This window comes from Arvicola amphibius, chromosome 8, assembly GCF_903992535.2.
Source record: "Arvicola amphibius chromosome 8, mArvAmp1.2, whole genome shotgun sequence".
NCBI classification, from domain to species: Eukaryota; Metazoa; Chordata; class Mammalia; order Rodentia; family Cricetidae; genus Arvicola; species Arvicola amphibius.
Genome location: NC_052054.1, coordinates 48,062,114 through 48,077,879, shown reverse-complemented (window position 1 = coordinate 48,077,879; position 15,766 = coordinate 48,062,114). Strand labels below are relative to the sequence as shown.

The 15,766-nt window shown below is 35.4% G+C and overlaps 1 pseudogene; it reads left to right on the top strand.

The window, feature by feature from the left end:
• The first annotated feature begins 554 nt into the window (after positions 1–554).
• LOC119821562 lies at positions 555–1,340 on the top strand (annotated as a pseudogene).
• The last annotated feature ends 14,426 nt before the right edge of the window (positions 1,341–15,766 follow it).

Sequence of the window (15,766 nt, the reverse complement as noted above, 5' to 3'; positions counted from 1 at the left end):
AATATACAAAGAACTCAAGAAACTAGACTTTAAAATGCTAATTAACCCAATTAAAAAATGGGGCATTGCTTTGTTGCACAGAGTTTAAATATCAGATCCATTCTCAGAAATATTTTTGAAATAGAGACTGAGTTTTCTCAAGAACTGTATAAAGTAGGATTTTTTTTTTAATTACCAAGGAATTTTATGGGAGGATGTATCCAGTGTTCAGTAATTTAGTTTCATTATTCAAAAATTTTATATCCCATAAAGTTATCACAAGTTTCCTCTTTTTGTTTTTTTTGTTTTTTTTAGAATTTTATTCCCATCACCAAAGCTTGCCCTAATCTGGAGCTTTAATTTTAGTACCTTAGCAATGTACAATATGATAAAAGTTTTAAGATTGTTCACACACTGGATCATCTTATCAACTATAAGCACTCAGTTTTAAGTCCATTATATTTTATATTTTATTCAGGTTTAACACGTTATCAGTAATTCAGAAATTATCTGAAAATCATTTCAATAAAAAGTCATGCTTACCCTCTTTTTTTTTTTTTTTCCCTCCTGGAACCATGGAGGCTGTGCTGGAGAAGAAAAAGGTTCCTGCTGCACCGGGAACCCAGAAGAAAAAGAAGGTTCCTGCTGTGCCAGAAACCCTGAAGAAAAAGCGAAGCAAAGGAATTTTGCAGAGTTGAAGGTGAAGCGCCTTCGGAAGAAGATTGCCCTGAAGTCACTGCGAAGGGCCCAGAGGAAGCTCATCTATGAGAAGGCAAAGCACTATCACAAGGAGTACAGGTAGATGTACCGGTAGTAGATTCACATGGACAGGATGGCAAAGAAAGCTGGGAACTTCTACGTGCCCGCAGAACCGAAGCTGGCCTTCGTCATCAGAATCCGAGGTATCAATGGTGTAAGCCCAAAGGTGTGCAAGGTGTTGCAGCTTCTTCGTCGTCGGCAGATCTTCAACGGCACCTTTGTTAAGCTCAACAAGGCTTCAATTAACATGCTGAGGATTGTGGAACCATACATTGCATGGGGGTACCCCAATCTGAAGTCAGTAAATGAGCTCATCTGCAAACACAGCTATGGCAAAATTCATAAGAAGAGAATTGCCTTGACAGATAATTCCTTGACTGCTCGATCTCGTGGTAAATATGGCATCATCTGCATGGAGGATCTAATTCATGAGATCTATACAGTTGGAAAACGCTTCAAGTAAGCGAATAACTTCCTTGTGGCCCTTCAAATTATCTTCTCCACGAGGTGGAATGAAGAAGAAGACTACGCATTTTGTGGAAGGTGGAGATGCTGGCAACAGGGAAGACCAGATAAACAGGCTTATTAGACGGATGAACTAAGGTGTTGCCCGTGGTATTTTTGTAATCTGGTCAATTAATAAACAGTCACAGCTTGGCAAAAAAAAGTCATGCTTACATATTTTTATTTACTAACCATAATTATAAAATAAAAGAGGTTGGAAAACCTATGTTATCAAGAATACCGAGACCAGCCTGGTCTACAAGAGCTAGTTCCAGGACAGGCTCCAAAGCCACAGAGAAACCCTGTCTCGAAAAACCAAAAAAAAAAAAAAAAAAAAAAAAAAAAAAAAAAAAAAAAAAAAAAAAAAAAAAGAATACATATTAAACAGCTACATAAAATATTATTTCATTGACATAATTTTCTGTGGAAGATCAATGATGGGTGCACAAAAGCTTGGCAAATATATGGCTTTAATTAGTAATCAATACTCATGTCAACAGCAATCATAAACATGATTCACAGCTGTCATTCCCAAAGGTCTGTGGTGTAGAAATGGAGAGAATAAAACAACACATAAATGCAGTTTCTACTGGAGAAGAGAAGAGCCTGTGCCTCTGCATTGTTCATATACTCCTTGAAAGGAAGCAAAAAAAAAAAAAAAAAACCAGTCAGCTTGTGCATGGGAAGAAGAACACATGAAATTACAAGAATAGAAGTATCTTTGCTATATCGGTGATCATGTACTTATTTATCAGTAATATCTGGATATTTACAGTAGCATTAAGCAGTGTTCAGATGCCAGTGACTTCACATTTTCAGATGTTTTATAAAAAGAAATACAAAATATTATACACACACACACACACATATATATATGTCTTTCCTTAATTTATAGCAACCAAAGTAGTTAAACCCCCCGAAGATATTGCTTGCCCTTTTATACCTGTTTATTAACTAAAAGCATTTGATTTAATACACAGAATGTATACTTCATAGTATCACAGAAATACCTTTTTATGATTTGAAATATTTCAAATTTTTATTAAATAAATAATTCACACTTTCAAAAGATTATAAACTACAGAGAGTACAGAAGAAGATATTGTTGTTTCTTATCCTCTAAAATAGAATTAATGTCATTTTCTGTATGTCATTCCAGACTATTTTCAAATGACTTTCCATTTTTATGCTACATAGCTATATTGTCCACATTGTCTTTCAGTTGGTGTTAGTATTGTTTTGAAAAAATTATGAAAACAATTGTAGAGTGTTTAATGTCAACTAAATTAGAAAATAATCTTTATAAAATTAAAATTCAATTGAACAGTTTTTCAACCATTTACCATGTTAAAAATCTGGTTCATGCTACCTTAGTCATTCTACTGACATCTTAAATAAATACTAAACACATCTATTTATTTGGTCTTATCAGTTTCCATTAGTTTGACAAGGAATAATAGCAAATAAAATTATTAATACTAGTTGGTGACCTTCAAGACACAAACTTTTCTTTTCAAAAAAAATGATAAAACCTGATCTTAACTTACTCATTTACACCGTTTTAAAAATATTTATTTTTCTTTATGATTGTGTGTGTGTGTGTGTGTGTGTGTGTGTAAGAGAGAGAGAGAGAGAGAGAGAGAGAGAGAGAGAGAGAGAGAGAGAGAGAGAGGATGATGTGTCAAATATCCTGAGACTGAAGTTAAAGATGTTTGTGGAGGTGTCTGGTATGGTTGAGCTACCTCTTCAGCCCCTTTCCTAGATTATAAAAATATTATATTACTTCCTTTAATTTTCCAAAAGTGTACCCAAAGCTTCTTTACCATATATTTGAACACTTAGTTTCTAAGGTCTTCAACACAAGATTGGAATGCACTTGTGTAAAATGGAGAATACTTCAGCAAGAAAATAAAAACAATTTCCAGAACTGAGCTAATAGGATTAAAAACAGTGTATTATTTACTGGTTAGAAGTTCATTTATTACTCAAGTATAAGAAGCATACCTACAACATTTCAAATGTTGACAATAAATCTTTCTAGAAGATTAACACATTTTCTACTTAGACAGAATATGAAAAGTCAAAGACGAGAACTGGAGGCTGTATCCATGTGTTTAATACAGAAAACTAGAGTGGAAGTTGGTACTGGATGTGTGGTATTGCTGGGAAGGACAAAAGGGTGTGGTTCCATGGAAGGACCATAGAAGTGTCAGAACTTTCAATGAGAGTTTAGGGAATACACATCTATCTTAGCTTTGATTTTTAACTCCTATTTTTGCTTTAATTTAAGTATCCTCATGTTTTTTTTCTCTTTCACTGATAAAGCTCCAGTTTCCATTCTATCTGGACAGAAAACATGAGAGGCCACAGCGAGGTAATTCCTGAAGGTACATTCTGAGATTAAGTGGAGACCCAAGGGTAAGAGATGCTGGGACTTAATACCTCTGCTGAGAATAGCAGCAGCTTTGGATTGGAGCTTACTTGGACCTACAAGACAAGTTGTAGGTACTGTAGACATATGGGGTATCAAATTCCTTAGAGCACAGAAGATGATGAGTTATTACCAGATATTGGATATTGAGCTATTTACAGTTTTACTTAGATTTTCTTTAATCTGTTTATAATTGTACCTTTATTCCATCTTGAAATAAGTAGTATCATGTTAGTAGGATCAGGGCAGAAACCATTAGAAAAGCTGCTTACTGGATTGCTCTCCATAATTAGCTTCATCTAGCATTCTTCTGCCTCCCAGGATCAGAAAACCAAGGTTAGTAAAGCCCACTGTAGCCTGAGTCCTCCCATGCCAATCATTCATCAAAACATAAAACAAACAAACAAACAAAAATGCCCACAGACTTGCTTATAAGCCACTTGTATTTTTTAAGTGTTGATTTTTTAAAGACTATTCAAGTCTTGCAGTTAACATGATCTTGGGAAGAAGGAAAGTTTATGGTTTATCAGATGATGAGTTTGTGTGTTAATTTGAAAAGGTGTGGACCTGCAATGGTTAATTACATTATCAGTTTTGACACCTTACTTCAACTAAGAGAGGGGAAGAGAGAACCTCAAATAAGAAATTACCTCCATTGGTTTGATCAGTTGTCATATTTGTGGGGAATATTAATAATCACTGACTAGTATATGGGTACCCAGCCTTTAGTGCTATCCCTAGACTATAAAAGAAGGGTGGTTGCTCTCTGGACTAGCGCAGACCTTCAGGTTGACTAACCACCCACTTGGTAGCCATGTCTGAAATGCAAACCCCTAATGGTGACTGTCACCACTCAGTGAACACTGTCCTTTGCTTTCTGGACACCACTTCCTTAGTCCCCTTAATCACCATAGAAAGTCATTTCTATTAGTATTTCCATTTTATACATTTAGGAACAGACACAAAGAGTAGAATTCACTTGTGATTTCAAAAACTAAAACTGAGGCTATACTTCTGTCGGTAGACTGTTTGCCTAGAATGAATGAGGCTCTGGGTTGGATCTTCAGTACTATGGAAACTGGGAATGGTAGTACATGCTTGTAATCTCCACATTCACAATGAACAGGATGGGGGGGTGAGGAATTCAAGGTCATTCCTATGCTACGTAGCAAGCTTCAGAGCAGCCTAGGCTATGATAAAAACCAAACAAATGAAATCCAGAACTAAACAAATAAACACAATTTGAGCTTAAAAAAGATACAGATATATAATATATAACATGATATATGTCACATATATAACATGCATAGGTGTATAGATATATGAAATATGTGTATATATGCCATAATAAATCTAATTACTTTGTGTGATACTTTAAAATAATTAGCTTAAAACCCTGAAACTGAAATAAAACTGATCAAAAAGTCAAAGTCACTATATACTATAAGAAACATTTAACCAAATTCTATCCTCATTGCATGAAACTGAATTTGTCGTGATTCTGAAGGTGGTCAGCCATTCTGCCAGGGGATGCAAAGTGGTTTTCACAGAAACATTTAAGGTATGCAGCAGATATCCTAAGAAAGTATTTCAAGGCAGATACTTCATGGAGGGAACAAACGCTGGAGTCGCCAAATGCTGAATGGAAAAGTTTGACTGAGAAGGTAAAGACATCTGGAGTTTCCTTCTTCTAAGGAAGGGGTGATATTAAGAAGAGTGCAGGCAGGCATCTTTCCACTGGCAGCTAATTGGCAAGACTCCTGGAAGGAAGCCAGGAATTTCATCTTGCTTACAGCCATGGATATTGATTCTAATACTAACGGAGCCATGAACTGGACCTTCAGCAGTTTATGGAAGCTCCTCTCTGTGATAGGGAAGCTGTGGCCTTGGCCTTCAAGCTAGTGTTAAGATGTGCTCTGTGACTGCATCTCAAATCCCTGAAAACAAATCTAAATTTTTTTTTAAAAAAGGTGGTTGAAATAGCTAGTCAGTAAGCAGCATTCTCCTATAACCTTGGCTTCATTTCTTTTATCCAGGTACTGTCTTGATATCTACCCTCTTTTTTCCTTGACTGTAAATCATATGCTAAATAAACTCTTTCCTCCTCTGGGTTGGTTTTGTCGTTATTTATCATTGCAACAGAAGTATCCTGGTGTAGACAAGGTCGAAGGATGAAAACCAGGGATCATGACAAGGAGAATCAATACATATCCACTATTGGGTCTGTATCACTGAAAATGAATTTAGATACTATGGATAAAAAGAAAACCCATGACTTTAAGCTTTTATCACTAAATTTCCAAATAATCACACAAACTTTGAGAATGCAAGAGGTTTATAGAATGTTCTTCTAGTGTACAGAAGTGCTAGTGAACTTTTATAAAATGTGACAGCAAGAAGCTCAACACACAATAGTTCTGCCTCAGGGCTTCCGTACCTCAGTAGACGTGTCTAGCTGCAGAAGTTGCTTTATCAAGGTTATGACACACTATATGCCCTACCAGTTGTCACAAAAGTTCAGGAGGATATTTAACACATTTTTATTGTCACACTGATCACTCTTTTTTTTTTCTACAAAGCTGTCAGCGAAAGGCATGAGCCTATTCACAGTCCACCCCTGTCTCGCTGAGTGCTAGTGACTGTTCTAAGGCTCAACTCCTTCTCATCCGTCTAGATCCTCTGCCAACTGCAAGTTCCTGTTTTGCAGTGGAACACAGAATGATGTGTAATTATATGGTTTATTCTCTGAATAGTTTTAAATCAATGTGAATCTTTTAAAATTAATAATGCGCCATTTCTAATGAAAGAATGGGGTTAAAACTAACTCTGCACCTGTTTACATTGGATAAAAGCTGTACTTATCATGTTTATGGTTTTTAGTGAGTTATTTAGCCTGATGAGACTTCCATTTTGACCTCTTCTGGGACAATGGCAAAGAAGTACTTTCAAAGTGAATGGATTCTTAATTATATCTCTGATGTTTGGAAACCTCACAGACTATTGCTATTTTAGCCAGTGAGGTTTTCTAATTTACTGAGTAGAAGTTAATCATAAAAAGATGGAGAGATGACCCATTGGTTAAGAATCATTACTGTTCTTGAAGAGGAATCATGTTTGGTTCCTAGCAACTAAACTAAAGCTCAAGACCATTTGCTGCTCCAGTTTTAAGGGATCTGGCTCATGCTCTGGCTTCAAGACATTCTGCAAACACACAGTGCACACACATACACTTGAAATGAAATATGAAATAAATAAATACTTTTCAAAGAAGTTTGTTAGTGGAGTATTTGAAGTGAGAGAAATGACTGAAAATGCAAGCCTACATGTATAGATTTGTTACTACAGACTAATTATGTCATCAGTTATATTGTACTTCCAGAACAGAACCACAGAAGGTATGGTACAGATCAAAAAAACATTACAATGCTGGAAACTACATTGTGTGGAAGAAAATTTGTATTTTTGTCTTTTAGCTTATTTTATTAATTTCCCCAATATTTACATTAATATAAGTATCAACAATGCTGTAATATAGTTAAGAGAATAGACTAACACAGTGGATACTTCTTTATAGAAGAATTATCTGTGACAAATGAAATAAAGTCTCAATTTGAGGGACTGGGATTTCAATAAACTGCAGTTACAGAAGGATGATCACACATCTTAATCTTCCAGTTCATGTCAAACATAGTTACTAAAGACAGCTTGTTCTAAACCTTTATGGAAATATAAGAACTACCTACGATTTGATATTTATTTTTTCTACATACTTGAAACAAGAACTCTTTGAACAATGAACATTGCCAATTCTATTTTGGGCCAATATTATAAATAATTTTATAATAACTAGAAATTTTAAAGTAAAATTAGGGATGTTATTAGTAATTTTTGCTGCATTTCACTGCATATAAATAATGAGAATTCGGCAGAGGCTATGTTCAATATTACCAAGAATGTGGGTCTTTGCTGTGTGTCTTGGTTACCATTCTATTACTATGAAGAGACACCATGAGTAAATCAACTTATAAAGGAAAATATTTGAGACATGCTTACAGTTTCAGATGTATGTTCTTGATCATTATGGCAGGGAGTGTGAAGTCAGGCAAATAAGCATAGTGATGGTGCAGTATCTGAGAATTTACATCTGATCTGCATGACAGAGACAATGAATGAGACTGAACCTGTTATGTGTTCTGAAGCATCAAAGCCTACCCTCAGGTGCAAGCCTTCTCCAATAAGACCACACCTCCTAGAACTTCCTAAACTGGGCACCTCTAGTAGGCTTTCTTTTGGTTCATCAACAAGTTCCCAAATCATGACATGGAGGCTCCTTAATAGTTATGAATGCTCAGCCTTAGCTTAGGCTCATTTATGGCCAGCTTTTTTTCTTTTGCTTAAATTAACCTGTTTCTCCTCATCTATGTTTTGATCTAATGGCTTTTTACCTTTCTTTCATTCTGTATGTCGTATTCTATGTCTAACTGGCTGGTTGGCACTGCCTGACTGGCTGGTGTTGCCTGACTAACTGGCCCTGGACATCTTCCTCTCTTTTTCTCTATTTCTCTTCTCTTTTCTTTACTCATTCTCTCTCCTTCTACTTAGTCTATCTGTCTGCCAATCTCACCTATCCCTCTACTGCCTAGCTAATTGTTATTCATTCAGCTTTTTATTGGACCAATCAGGTGCCATAGATGGGCAAAGTAAAACAACTCTTACATAATTAAACAAATGCAGCATAAAAAAGCAACACATCTTTACATAATTCAATAAATGTGGCACAATTGATTTGACAAAATTTACATATTTAAAGTAAGATTCCACAAAAGGAGGCAAGCATTCAAATAAATGAGATTATGGGTATCATTTGTCATTCAAACCACCACAAATTGCAACGTCAAAGTGGGCCACAGAAAACAGGCATGATAATAGGAGGAGCTCTAGAAAGAGGCATTTGGTAGTATTAGGAAAGAAAGAAGGCAGGAAAATGGGAGGAGACTTGATCAAAAAATGACATAAATTATATAAGATATATATATATATATATGAATATGTATGAAATGTCAAAGGATAATATATACTACATTGGATGTATATGACTATCATATATGAATTTAAGTGAAAAGGGGCTTAAATAGCTTCACTGATCCTGTTATCTTTTAAATCTTCACGATCACAATAACATTAGAAGCTTGCTAATCTGGACCTACTTCTAAAACTGATATTAGAAACAAATTCTAAGTTTTCTTAGTATCTCCAATGCAGTATTTCACAAATTAATATAAGGAATTTAACTAATGATCTTCTGATCACAACCCATTGACAATTTGCCAATAAGACCTTAAGGGCTAGGAATGTAGCTCAGTGAAATTTCAGCACACTTATTTTCATGGAACGAGAAGTACAAGAGCAGAATAGTGACTAGCAAATCATACAGACATTGCACAAAGAATGGCAAATCTACCTCCCAGCATCACTCTTCCAGAATGAATGAGAAAAAGTTTCAAAACAATAACAGATGATATGGCATATATGGAGTCTGAAAGAGAGATTTAATCTAGGAGTTGCCAAAGTTCCTGAGAAAATACTAAAATAATCACAGAAGCAGTAATACAAAACAGATCTGTTTGTAATCCTTTATAGAACTCATGATGCAGATAAAAAACACATTGTTGTAAGAAAAAAATCATGAGATGAAACCTAAAGCTAGCAAACACTTGAGATATTTTCTATTTTAGGGAAAAACAAAAGCCAACTCATTTATTCAGGTAGAAAACTCTGCTTATCTCTACAAGAATACAAATCATTGTAAATCTAGTCTCTTTTTACAACAAATACAAGAATTTGGTAGGAGAAGATTTATAGTTTTGACAGAGAAAAGTTTGTAATTCATATGTTTTTATCCAGCTAAGATGTATTTTAAATGTCAAACCAATGATAAAATATTTCCATTTATATTAAAGTGCAGACAAGATGAGTTTGAAAACATCTCCACAAGGCCTCTGAAATCATATTTCTAGTTGACTGTGCAGTCTTTAAAAAATAACTCAAGGCCTTGGAGGTTTGCAGTTTCAAGAACTGAACAGTGTTCTCATGTATAACAAACATACCACAAAAACTTATCATAAAGTTGAAGAAATCGCTTTCATAGTGAGATACAAGTATTCTCACTGGTCATTTTATTTAGTTTATAAGATCATTGAGTTTATATTTTCAGTTCATGTGTGCCAATTTTTTAAAAAAAATCTAATGAATCATTGTCATGCAGATGAACACACAATTTTATAAATAACTTTTAATAAACATGTACTTTGACAAAACAGATGCAATTTGCATGCAACGCCTTCTTGTTTTGCTAAGCACCCAAACAGCTTTTACAACATTCGAAACTCAGTCAATCTCCTCTACTTCCTTGAAGTCTCCCATTTTTGTAGTTCTCTGAGTTTAACCAAGGTAGTCAGTGGGGTCATGAATTTGGAACGGTTCCTTGCAGAGGAAATAATGAGTGTATTGGGTCTCACTTCCAGCATCTTGTGAGTCCCAGGAATCAAACTCGGGCTTGGTGGCAAGGGCCTTTACCCACTGATCCGTCTTGCTGGCCCTTAATAGTTACTTCATAATTTCTTCCCTTTAATCCCCATTGGCTGTCCTAACTTAAAACAAGCCTTTATAGGTGAGATCTCCTGGCTTGGTGGATGCCAGTTTGATGTGAAATTTAATATCTAAAACCAAATCCGTTGATTTAAAAAAAACAGAAATATGAACTCCCTCATGGTTAGTTATATTTTAATGAAAAGTAGAAATAATGATTGATCCTTTCTAGATTCATTTCAAACGCATCTTTCCTTTCTCCTTTATCGGTCTTAGTGTGCCATTAGATAATTCTTCTGGTTTACTTTCTCCTGTTTTTCTATGGCATTTGAAATCAGAGAGCAGAATATAGTCTTGCTAATATTTACCTAATGTGCAATGTTAGTCTCACATGTGTTACATGAATTAGTCAGAATGGCCGACAGTTCCTTGGAGCCTGTTGAGGTCATTAGTAGATGATACACAACTGAAACTGATTGTTTTCTTTCCAGAAACCATCAGGAACAAATTATCAAGTAGGGAAAGGTAGGGTCATGGTGTGGGAGAATTGTCTGTATTCTGTCAATCATGTTTCAAATAAAAGCTGATTGGTCAGGCGGGAAGTATAGGTGGGTCAACCAGACAGGAAGTAGAGGTGGGGTGATGAGAACAGGACTATTCTGGGAAACAGGAAGCTCCCTCCACACTCCTGCCCTGATCACTGAAAAAGCAGGATGTGACCTGCCCCACTGTAAAAAGGTACTGAGTCATGTGGCTAACATAGGTAAGGATAATGGGTCAATAAAAGTTACAAGAGCTAATAGGAAGTCTGAGCTAATGGGGCAATCAGTTTATAATCTTATGGAGACTTCTGTGTGATTTTCTCTGGGACTAAATGGCTGGGGGACCATGGGACAGAAACCCCAACAAGTCGGTCCTTCATGTTACAGGGTCTGGTGAACCCCTCTTTGATCTATGGTTGACTGTTGGCAGGCACAGGCTTAGTCAGGCCCCCTGCAGAAAAACTTGTTTGATAAACCATCATGATTATAATGACTGTTCAGATAATAGCCTTTCTCTCTCTTCCTTATCTTACATATCTTGCCTTTTCTGTTCCTTCTTCTACAATATTCCCTGTGCCTTAGCAAGGGTAATAAAAATATCCTCTAAAGAAATGAGCACTCATCTATCACCCTACAGGTCATGAACTCATTCTAGGGACTGATTCTAAAATCTAATCAAAAGTGGTTGATTACCCCATAAAAGTTATTCTACTCTTGTATCTGTAGTCACAGCAAGCCTGGGCAGTCAGTCTCGCTCATAGTTCATTGGGTTCACACCTGGGTAAGACCATTACCTTTTCTTTTTGAGCAATTTGCATAGCACTTACCAATACTGTGCAAGCTCAGTGGTGGGGAGGAATCTCCGAGTAGTTCTAGCTCATTTCACTATGTCCTGCAAGGAAATTATAAACATACAATCATTTCATGTCCATAGATTCTCTGAAAAAACAAAACATAGATAACCTTATACCATTCATGTATGCAAATATATGTGACTATTATATTTATTAACTACAAACTATAAGGAACATATTTAACTATTGCAGAAGGGAAAATATATGCAATGTCTAATTGTGGTATTTTTTAGTATTGAGATCATAGAAATCTTTAAACATATTTTGTTTCTCCAATTTTTTCTAGATGTTTTATACTTTTAGGGATATAGCAAGTTCTAATCTTTCAAAGAAATTCTCTGATTAATGTTGAAGTCATTAGGTTTGTTCAAATGTAACTGAACGGACTATAAGAACAGAGCTTATATCCTGACAAAAGTAAATGATGTGGAATTTCCCTCTGTATGCTGTGATTACCATTGATTAATAAAGAAACTGCTTCGTACCAATAGCAAGGCAGAATTTAGGTAGGTGGGGAAAACTAATCTGAATGCTGTGAGGAAGAAGGTAGAGTCAGAGAGAAGCCATGTAGCCCCAGGAGACAGACACCATAATTTAGCCAGTAAACCACAGCCATGTGGATATACACAGATTAATAGAAACGGGTTAAATTAATATGTAATAGTCAATAAGAAGCTAGAGCTAATGAGACAAACAGTGTTTTAATTAATACAGTTTCTGTATGATTATTTTGAAGCTAAGTGGTCAGAAATTAACTAGCGGCCTTACTCCTACAAATTGGAGCCAACATGGGGCATGAACCCATGACCCTGAGATTAAGATTCTCATGCTTTACCATGGCCTTATTTCTACAAGTAGCTGTTACTCCCTTGGCATCTTGAGAGGAAAGTTTATGATTTTGAAATTAGACAAAACTGTCACTTGTTTCACAAGGTTAATAAGAGTTCTCTTGTGTGAATGTAACTTGCTAGTGTGTGGCTTATTAGAATAAACCAATTCCCCAAATTTCCTGTAAATTCTGGGTTTCCACTTAATAGCTTAATTCTGGTTGTAACCAGTTTAAACTTAGTATCTGAAGAACAATAACTAAGGTTAACTTTTTTTTTTTTTTTTTGGTTTTTCGAGACAGGGTTTCTCTGTGGTTTTGGAGCCTGTCCTGGAACTAGCTCTTGTAGACCAGGCTGGTCTCAAACTCACAGAGATCCGCCTGCCTCTGCCTCCCGAGTGCTGGGATTAAAGGCGTGCGCCACCACCGCCCGGCTCAGGTTAACTTTTAAATAGTTCTCCAACTAATTTATACTTGAAAAATTTAAGCCAGTTGTGTCACTAGGGGTTTTCATTAACCATTTTGTCCATCATATAAGGAAGATATATGAAAATAGTGAAGTCTTCATGTATTCCCCAGTTCCATTCAAATTAAGAAAGTCATAATACATGATTTTGTTTACTTAGCTATCTAACTGAACTTCAATGGTCTTGCCATGTTCTTGAGTCAGAAATACTATATATTAAAAATAGTAAATGCATGGTATTCTCTAGAATGAAGCTTTGAGAATATATATATATATATATATATGAGAATACATATCCTATACATCACATGATAAATATATATTGAATATTATATAACACATGAATATGTGTTTATACATATGTATTATGCATACACACACACATATATATATGATTGAATTTACAAACTAAGAGAATATTCCCAGGCTTTATACAAAGACAGTGAGAAGATTTGCATTAGAAAGTGCCTTGCTGAGATGAGATGATTCCTGAGCTCTGTGTTTATGTCTGCTTTTACAACTGTCTATCTTCCTGCTTGACCATGAGAATAAGGAATAGAAAAGCTAAAGAGGATGTCATGTCTGTGATGATGGGCATGCCAATGTACTCAAAGAAAGTATGCATTGAGAGCTTTTCTGAAGGGACATTGTTTTCTAAGGCTACAATATGGTGAGAAAAAATATTGTAAGGAAAGCTAAGCATCTTCAAATGGGAAAAATGGAGGCATATCCTGCATAACACTATGCTGGATGAAAACAGAATAAACAAACAGTGAAGAGGAAGGAAACATCTTGTGAGCCTCATTTTCTAGGTAAAATTTTCTGATTTTCATGTTTTTTAAAATGGGAAGTAAGACCTGTCAGAATCTTTCTGTTAAAATGGATCACAATAATTTTGAGATTTCATATGTGTTCCTGGATAAGATTCATAAATCTCATGACAGCTTCTTCTCTTACTCTTCTTCTCTATCTTGCTGCTTCATGACAACTATGTCTGTCAAAGCCTTGGATACTCAAGCTACACAACACTAAACTCAATGACAGCTGGTCTTCCTGTGGTTGTGCCGAGGCAATGTGACATGCCAATCTGCTGCAGGACCTTTTTTTACAGGTTCTGTCACCAGATGCAGCTAGAGGATGTTTTCAATGTCACAAATGTTCTAAGGGGAGACAAATGGTTGTCTTTTGAAGGTGTACATGACCACACTCTTTTTCTGTTGTATAAAGAAGCATTTCCCTATAGTTTATTTGACTAATGAGAGTGTAAATATTTTCTTGTAATGGATGTCGTAATATGCATGTCACTCTTAGTCTGAGACTCTGAAGGCTTTGGGTGAAATTCACTAACCCATGGCCATCCAGGGATGGGGCTTTCTTGCCCTGCTCATGAAGCACGTGATTGCTGTTACTTCTTTAGTTAATTTTGTATACTACTGATTGCTGCATCACCCATAAAGAAGGTAATGGAAGTGGCCCCTTCGTCATCCACTATAAAGGAAATGAGAAAGGGAGAAAAGGAAGTATGTATGATGACAGGAAAGTGATAATGATCTTTTTTTTTTATTTTAGACATTTCACTTTATCGATTAATGAACATCTAATCTCACTTATTTTTTATTGTTTTTAGGTACTACTATGTACAGAGGGCTGCATGTGATGACAGTTTCAGTTGATCATTAATTTAAAGTCATTGCAGATTTTCAAATATATTTGTAAGTAATAGCATAGGAGAGAGATCTTGGTATCTGCTATCCAAGAACCCCCAGCCTCAGCTCCCTTCTTTCTGAGAGTATGTAGTAATTTTGCTACACAAGGATTACAGGGACATTGAAATGATAACAATTAGAGGATTTACATGGTCATATGATATTTAAATGGCCAATATTTGTATACTCCTTTATCTTTTTTTCTAGCCAGTTAAAGCAACTACCCATTATTTTTAATAAAATCTCCTTTCAAGAATATTATTTGTGTGGAATAATATATAAAAAGGACTCTTTGGGGTGTCTTTCTTAATTCCATATAGTTTTATGACTTAAGCCATGTTGTTGCTTGTATTAAGTCAATATTACTTTTTTGATTGCTAAATTAAAAGACAATTTGTTTGATATCACCTGCTAAGGAGTACTTAATGTTTATAAATTTAAAATTTCAAAGTACCTGAAAAGTGGAATTTAAGGAAGGACATGCACATTCCCACATCTATTGCAATAAAAGATTTACACTTTCACTACTTAAATAAACGGAAGGAAAACTATTCTTTAAATAATTGAGAAGAGTGTTGTTATATATATCTTGAAAGTAATCATTTAACTCTACTTATGGTTTAGGGATACTTTATGATAGCAAGGGAAAAGTTAATTAAATTAATATAATTTTTTCTTAAAATGTAATACTCAAGTACCACAAAACTCACTATATCCCATAGAAATGAAAACTTGTATTCATGTAAAAATATTTTCACAAGTCTTTAGTATGGGTTTTTGGATTCATACAAAATCCAAACTTGAAAGAGTAATGGTGGTTCCTCTGCTTTGCAACATAGCCAGAGGAGGGAGAACAGCTCTAGGTGTGCTACCAGGAGTGTCAGATGACTGGTCACATGATGTTCAAGTCAGAAAGCAGAGAGAAAATGTGCTGCTTGCTTCTCCTTATTGAGTCTAGAACCCAGGTCATCAAATGGTGTCATTCATACCCAGAGACATGTCTGTTACACTCTCCTTTACACCTTGAAGTTGAGAGTCAAAATTAAGCATCATACTTATCAGCCTGTTTGTCCCAGTGTTTGTAATATTTTATGGTGTCCCATCACTGAAT